Genomic DNA, 9200 nt, shown 5'->3' on the forward strand with positions numbered 1-9200 from the left:
GATTAGATGTTTAGCTTCAGACATAAAACTTCGCACTGGAATGTTGGAACTTGCTTCACTACCACCCACGACCCAACTCCCAGGGGCTAACGTGCCACAAATTTCCAAATTTCCATGCAAAAGATCGATAACGGTATCTGAACTCGAACTTCCATCATCTGTATTGCGGGTCGACATTCGAAAAATTGTTCCCGTGCCTGAACCGTGTGCCGAAACGAAATGTTCGCATGTCGTTCGAATTTTGTGCACAGTTACTATCGCACGCTATGTTACGTTCCCCGTTTGCGATAGTCAAGGGGAAGCCATTGCTAAATGAATCGTCATCGGTGAAACTCCGGACCTTTGGAAGATTGCTGGTCGTCGCGAAGAAGCAGAATAAGATCATTTGAGATAATTCGGATGGTTCAGTAAATTATTACAAGACAATGTTCCAGCGGTTCGTTGGTCTATTTCGCGCTTGGTCACTAACAGAAATCCATTAGACAGTTCCCATTTGAATTGACCAATGATATCTTCGCTCAAATCCAAGAATGCTACATCATCAGTCGGATGCGAAATAAGACACACACTAGGAGGCGTTTGATTTACTGTCACCGGAATATCGCGGTACATCCTACTTTAACGGTGTCCTAGCCCATCTGACAGCACATCACAAGGGTCACGAGAAAAAGGAAGTTTTCCGTAAATCATGAAGCATTCTTCGTGGCGTGTTTTTCTACCACTGGTTCCCTACAGAGCAACAACAGCAGATTACTAGGACATTATTTTAGATATGAAGATGGAGATGAGTCCACGTGCAGTCTCAAACATTGCAAAATGATTTATGAACCCTGGTTGCCACAACCAAATCATGCTCCTTCCTCAATTTGTCTTTCTCCGTTACTATCCTAGGATTTGGTTTTTTACAGTTTTCGCTCTTTACATACGATCTGAAGTCGAACCGAAAGCTAGCGCTTTCAGAAAAGGTTGACCTCCTTCTGAAACCTAAACGTCGATGGACACAAAAGGTACCTCCCAGCTATCAACAACCTGTACATTATTAATCATTCCAGCAAACATCATAAATATAGAGACAACTTTTTATTTGTCACATCCGTTCCGAAGATTAGAACGCAGTGACAGTCTTAGCAACTAAAAACGGGCTCCAATAATGATCAACTTCCTTGTCGTAGTTTTCTAATGCTTAAAATTTGCTTCTTTACTCGCTTGTGCACAGTGGCCATCACAAGTCCTAAAGCAACATCATAAAGTTTGTACTGGCTTTGTTCGAGCCGCACAAAACACGAGAAGCCGAAAAACATTTCCTTGTGCCATGTTGGTATGATGGTCCATTACCACTCTTGTCCACTGCCTTGAAAAGTCACCCCCTCAAAACTTCTCCGAGATACAAAACTGCCCTGGAGGAATTGGAAAACTTTTTAATAGTTTTATGGTTTATTGTTAAATCCGATAACGATATAAACAAAAGTTGAGTCCTTCGAGGAATCAAATACCGACGATTGGATAACCCACTTAGGGACTGGACTTCCTGCGTTCTTCCTTGAAATTGGAAGGAGCGTGAAAATTATTCGCTTCAAATACGATACAAACCCCTCTTTGGATGGAGTCATATCCTCACCCAGAAGTCCCTGTTCCGGGAAGTGGTTCGAGGAGTTTAATTGTTATCGTTGTAGTTTGGTTAAAGTTAAGTTGTAATAAAATTTCATCCCTTTGCTATGGAGTGAGCCAATTTCGTTGCTGTTGGTTGGTTTGGTGCTTAGATACGGTGTCTTGCCTACATTGCGTGACTAGGATTTACCTGCCCTACACCTCAGAATGGGATTTCTGGAATTGAGTTAAATGATATAAGTTCGATTTCCGCTGCCTCAAACAAGTAGAGTACAGCATAGAGAAGAACATACACACAGAACGCACTGATAAATGGCGGCTGATAAGAGAGGCGGTGCGAAGGTTTCATCTATTGTTTGGAAGAGGTGTACTGCAAACTCTGGGTTGTTTGATTGATTTATGTTTTTTTGGTCCAGCCAGCATCGAATACAATCCACAGTTCGCAAACGTTACCATAAGAGAGATTAAATAGCTGAATAAAACATCTACTTCTCGCCTGCGGTGTTCAATTCTCATGTGTCTGGCTGCAGGGGTGTAAACTTTCAGCATATCAGCAAGCCCATCCTTGATTTCCTGAGTCGCTTGGGGCCAGTGAATCAGATTTATCGCTGCCACAAGTGAGAGTTGAACATAAAACCCTGTATGCAAAATGCAACACACTACGCGAAGGCGTACGCGTTATCGAATGAGGAGAAAAAATCAATTTCTGAATTCGAACATATTGGGGCCACTGCGGAACAATATCGCCATAAATCTTTGGAATGTTAATGTTCAGTAACAGTGACACAAGAACCAACACAACGTAAGACTTCCGCCTGTCAGCGTTGATTTGAGCTTCGGGGGACGCACCACGATTGGTTGGAAGTCGGTGTAAAAAGTTGACCCGGCTCTCGATTTCAACAAACCGATTTTCATTTAAAGTAAATGAATAAAAAAGGCCACACTTGCACTCTCCTTCCGATTGAGCGCAGTCTAGACGAATAGTGGTGTACCCGGTACCTTAACGGTGGACAAAACGTAGAGGAAGGTTGCCCAATAATACAATGCATCTTTTCCGCCATGAAGTAATAAATTTTCTCTTCGCTTTTCCTCCCGGCGTGAATGTGTGGAAAATGGCTTTCCACAACCGTTCACCATAGGTTCTTGATTTTTCATGCACTTATGGACCCGGAAAAGATTAAGGGTTTTTTCAGTCCGTGTGTGTGTTTGTGTGCTAGATTTTGCAATTTTCCTCTTTCCACCAATACCAGGGTTTGGTGAGTGATTTTCGTTTCCGGTGCTGTTTTCGGAACATGAACGGAGTGGAGTTAGCACCACGTCTGGGAATTAATTTCGGTTTCCAACTCTTGGTTTTTTTATTGCCAAGAGAGAGAGCGAGAGTGCTTCCTGTTTACGGCCCTTTCGATTGCAACATAAGCGGAAAAGTGCACAGAGCGGACGTTAAACAAGGAAACAGCACTAGCATCATATGGTGACTTATTGCGCAATGAATGGAGCTTCTGGGTCTATAAATATCCGGGGCCAAACCGGAAGTCCTTCTGTGAAAAGGCTTTTGAGATACTGCAAACGTAGAAAGCTTCAATGATTCCGTGTTTTCGACAGGCTAGAGCAAAGCATTGGCTTTCTTTCAACTACGCAATTCGTTGTACTTATTTGAGCAATAAATTGGTTTTCGCTTAATATGGAGTGCGCAATTTTGGTTACGGTATTTTGGTATTTAGCGTGCCTTACTCACATATCTTCTATATATATAAAAGAGTACCGCGTTATTGGCTCTTTATTCACAACTCAAGAACGGCTGAACCGATTTGGCTGAAAATTGGTGTGGAGGTAGCTTAGATCCAAGGGGGTAACATAGGATACTTTTTATAATCCGATCGCGTCACAATGAAGCCACAATACGCACAATGTGTTTTTTTTCATATACTGCAAGGGACAGACAGAGCGAGCAACAGAAAACAATTGTTGGCTTCTCTTTCTCGCTGATGCAAGGTCCCCCCGCCCCCTTTCCCCATCCAAATAAGGTCGCCGCGATCTCTCCCGCTGAGGCGGCATCGACAAACGATAGACAGAGAGCGAAACAGCAAGCAATTGTCTCTCTCTTGCGTATGCTTACACTCTCTCTCACGAACGCCGAATAGTTTGGCAAATTGTAAGCCAGTGAGAGAGCCTCCACTTATTCTCGCGATCCGCCACTGTGAGCAATTGTTTAGCGACAAAGGCGGATCTCCTTTCTCATATCTCCTTTCATCCTTCGCGTCGTAAAAAAATTAACGTGCGTGGAAATAATATTGAGTACATTATTTTTAAGCACTTTCTTATTTCGATGAGTAATTTTAATCGTAGGGAAACATTTATCAGTAAGTATTTACTTAAAAATAGTGAAATTGTACCGTACAATGGTACACTACAATGGTCCATTGTACCGTACCGTGTCCAACCATTGTACCGTACCGTGTTTCATTTGAGATGGGTTCGAATGTTTGGATTTTTGTTTGTTTGGGAAAAGTGGTGAAGGGTTAAATTCGTGTCAATTCCAGAAATCCTGATCTTGAGATAAATGAGGAGATACCAGCTTACAGTTAAGAATGCCAGCGCCAAAACGTGAAATGAATGACGCATATAATCGAGATGTTTGGTGCATGTTGCGAGAAGTTTTGGAGGCGCAATGATTTTAGTGTCCTCAAATTTCCGCCAAACACTGCCAGTAATTCCAAGATCAGCTGACGAAATGAAGTGCTTCTCTTCTTATTGGACAACGACCGTTGAACGGTTTTAGCCTGCACCAACCAGCGACAATGTTAATCTCTGATACTCTTTCTAAACGTTCGTTTTTACGGGCCGGGTTGTTAGTCCCGCGCCAACCCCCTTGAACGCCGGAATCGGGAATCGAACCCATGACCAGCTGCGATACAGGGACGAGCGTTACCGACTGCTCCTATCACCGGGGGCCCATTGCCTCTGGGGCGAAACAGAGTTCGCCGGGCCTGCTAGTAAAATTACTAAATCGATTGGGCAAACAAGAACGTAGCAATGCACATTTCATCATTTGAATTTCTCATTTATGATTCTTATAATCTGCTATCAAAGCCGAAACAAGTCAAAAAACAAGTACACATAACAAAGGAGGAAAGTAAACTTGTTCAAATCCCTTGCGGATTCCATCATACGGCGACGTAACAGTCGCATCGTGAACTTTAATATACATTGCATTCTTGGTCACTGCATTCTGCTTTCATTTATTAGATAAAAACTGTATCTATAGTAAAGTTATTCAGTAGAAGTAGAAACGAGTTTTCTATAAGGCACAGTCCTTTCATTGAATTAGTCTTTCAGTCATGTAGAACAATTTTTAATGCATTTAAGTTACCTCAGAAAATTATATACTTACCAATTCAACAAACCTCTCGTTTCGTACAACGATTGGGTAAAAGAAAGTAAACTTTATAAACAGCTGTTGTGGCAAATTCATTGAGTTTTTAGGTTTGTGTTCCAATAGGGTTAACGAGGTTTGATTTTCTGTGATTTAGGGTTGTGTTTTTGTAAATTGCCATTGTATGAATATGAATTTACGTCGAAATGGCCATACTAAGAACACACATATGATCATGTCCTTCCTGCTCAGTCCTTTCGTCTGGTCACTAATCACATTCTAAACACTCTGCGATTCAATTTACGATACAGTCAAGTGCAAAAGATTAATCTCCAATGCTTCAAATGCATCCGAAATGAAAAATACTTTTGCAAACATTTTAACATTCAAATGAGATGCTTCTCTTGGCTCAACGTTGCTAGAGTGGTAGAATTGATTTGAGTAATTGGGACATATCAGGCCTGAGAGAAAATAATTCCTTACCATTCGTTGTCGACCCTAAAACCCGAAACTCAATCTTCGTCACCCTACCGTTTATCGTTGCTGATGGAAATTAATCACACATCTTCCGTATCTTCCACTTCTAAGAATCTATTGGCCACCCTTTTGGGTGTTTGATTCCGGTCATCAACCCTATTTGCCCGAAATCAATTGGATCCTGACTTGCGCAGGGGTTCTAGAGCATTTCGCTACATGCTTATTGCATAAATGAGAAGCATCGTAATGATGGCCGGCGTCGGACCGGGGCAGGCCACCCGTCGCCAGTACTAGTGGTTGCGGTGATTGGTTCGAGATAGCAAAACTCGCGCCCACTATGCTGGTGTTGCAGGGAAGACTGATGATGATGGCCGGGACAGTCAAATGTGACAGCGTCTATTGATGGAGTTGGTACTGTGCTGTCAAAGGATACTCGTAGTTGATGCGTATCGTATGTTGGGTCAACTCCGACTGAAAGTGGGTCAGCTTCATATTTTCGTTTGCGAAATATTCCATTGGCATTTCTATGGAAAATATTTAAAACAGAGAAACAATTGTTAAAATTATGCATAGTTCTAAAACAATAATTAACAATGATATCACCATCTGATTTGAATGTGATCAATTTAACACGCCAAAACTTCTTCTAACGACTTCGGAAAAATATTTGAAGACGCGAACTACTAATTTTCTTGGCTTAATGCCATATCTTTTAGGATTAATTGATTTCATTTTACACCATGGCATCCACAAATGAAAGCTTAAAAGTTTCTAATGAGTTCCGGAAGAAATGGTGGTCAATGGCATTAAAGGCCCCTTCCGTTGCCTGATCCATCATAAACGCGAATGATCTGAAGCTTCGATTTGCGAAACATCTGTTGTTGATGAGCTTTGCATAAACGGCTGCGAACAGGTTAATTACCTATCTGAAACAAGAGAGCGAACTCAAATTGAATTCATGGATGAAGCTATTCACGAATATTATTTCAAGCCCTACAGCTTTGTGCTAGTCAATTTCTTTCATTTTCTATCTGTTAAGTAAGAGCAGAAAAGGTAATTATTAGGAAAATTGATCACACCGGTGACTTATAACTGAATGAAAAACCGTTCTGATAAGTTTTTTTTTGACTTTTACAATTTACACTACTTTCACATTACATTATACACAGTACAATTTAAGAAGTTGAAAACCTTTCAGACACACCGAAAAAAACATAATGAATGTTCATTCAATTCAAAGGTGCTTACATAAATTGGCAAGCTATCTTTATTCATTGGCATAATGTAATCTACAACTCCCTAAGAGACGTCTAATCGGATTTCATACAGCTAAGTCATCAACCACTAATTTCCCCAGAGATCATTTAAATTACTGAAATTGCTCTGGGTAGCATTTTGCTAAAGAATCATCTTCAAAGTTCACGATTACCTTGACAAGGCAAAATGTAAGGAACTTAAGTTCATGATAACGTAAGAAAGCTGTTTCATGGTGGCTCTTACAATATTTACAACTGATTTAATATATGAATAAAAATACTTCCTTACTTACAATAACTTCGTTTAACATTCAACGAAGTCTCAAAATCGTATCTAGGCATTTTGCGGACATTAGGTCGAAATCGGTGGAGTTAAACAATCCATATTCATAGTAAGGTTATCTCCTCATATCCAACATCACGGCGACTTGCTTGCAATTTATGCTACATAGCATAAGCATAGGAGAAAATGTCCAAAAGTAATAATTTCGAGATTGTTTCAACAGATATTAGACATTCGGGAAACATTGAACATAAATTGATATTACCTTAATTATTTAGTCAAAACTATAGACACTGAATAGATCCGAATAATCTGCCAGTGTCCAAAAAACTTTGGACAGAATGAATTGAATTATTATGCAAGAAATATCCTACGGTTGAAATTTTTTCCCTCATTTGTAATGTCTGCCGTTTAATTTGGGGCGTTTCCGGTACCCAAAACCTAGCTAACGAAGGAGGTGATCTCTTGCCATAAATTATAGGGTTCAATCACAGTTGATTTGCGGTTAGGTCGAATCGTACCGATGCCCTCGAAAAATTCGAATGAAATCCTCTCAAAAGCGACGTGACAGCAAAACGACACGTGCATAACGCAAGCCGAGCGCGGCAGGAAAGCCCTTGATTGCGTCGCCAGCATAAAGCATGGTGATTAGTAAAAACTTCCCGGTTTCCAGCTGTGATTCATTTTAACGCAGACGATTCACATTCTTCAAGTAGAAAGAAGAGAGGATTATTATGCGAGATGGTTTACAAAACTACATGTAGTGAAGTGTACAGCCCGTGTAGTGTAGAGAAGAAAACAAAAATATTCGTGCCATTTGATGTTACTGATGATGTTTAATCTGCAAAAATTCACTTTTTACACTGTTTACTATCATTTAAACAAAAACTAAACAAGAAAATTCGTTTGCAAAACCTATGTTTGTTGTTAGCCTATTTTGTCATATTTATTTCAACATCCAAACCTGGAAGCGTGCCAAATGCTAATGTACTACCGTTTAAGAAACGTTTTTTACCTATACAACCGAAGTTTTTTATGACAGTCGGTATCCTCAATTTTCCGATTGCTCTGTGTGCTCTGAAAAAAAACTAAATATGTTCAGTTCCAAACAAATACGCATATCATAGGGTAATGTTTAAGAAATTCAGCAGACCCACTTGCGTGACATTGGTTAGTTTGGCCAGTTGGAAATCATGTAAACGAACTGGCTAATCGCACTTTTACGATGTGTTACATGAGCCTTGGTTGCTTCAAAACTGCCATAGTCTAGCAATAAAACTTATTTTGGAACCCAGGAAACCTATATTGGTATGCAGCCAAGTGTACACTATCTTGAAATTTGATACAAAAGCGACATCGACGACAAGTAACGACATAAACACCGCGTTATATGCTCTTGTTGGTGGTGTCATCAATGAGGCAGCAGCATTAAATTTGACATGAATTTTGGTGGAACCTAATGTCTCGTGAAATATTCCACTAGCAATACGTATGGTATTTCAATAGATAAGGTGAGACCGTCAAAACCGTTGGACCAGAAATGGTATACCATTCTACTCGGAAGACACCCATAGTAATCAATAGCTCATCAAGTAAAACTTTGCGTTTGCGTTCCAACCATATCACATGGGCAGGCGGTTTTAACAAAAGTTATCTCCTATAACCTATTTTTTCCTCGGCGCGTATCGAGCGTTTTTAGACGAGGACAATCAATCGTTAAGTAATCACGATGGTAATTGTTAGGTAGGCTGGAGTAAGAGATTGCAAGATAAAACAAGAAAACAGACTCATGGAAGATAAAACAAGATTTATAGAGAGATCATTCGACCTAAAATAGATTTTTTTCTCAAGAAACTAAACGAAATTAAATTTGATTTCACAGCAGATTCAAAACGCTAACGATGCATTTCAATCTCAACACGGTATACGATGCAAGGTGAAACCTATTTTTATTCATTCACCCACTTCAGAGAGATCTTTCGATTGCCCTTTGATACGGATTCCCTCTCTATAAATCTTTAAAGCCCACGCAGCCTCGTCACGCTCACGCGAGCGATTATAGATCCAAAATCGTTGCCATTAGTTTTTGTAAAAATAAAGACTGCCACACAAAAATCTTAGGTTTCAATCGACTAACGATTGAAGCTGTTTGACGCTGAAGGGCGTAGATCTGACCAATCCCACTATATAGAGCAGCCCAATG

Source organism: Anopheles cruzii, chromosome 3, assembly GCF_943734635.1.
Source record: "Anopheles cruzii chromosome 3, idAnoCruzAS_RS32_06, whole genome shotgun sequence".
NCBI classification, from domain to species: domain Eukaryota; kingdom Metazoa; phylum Arthropoda; class Insecta; order Diptera; family Culicidae; genus Anopheles; species Anopheles cruzii.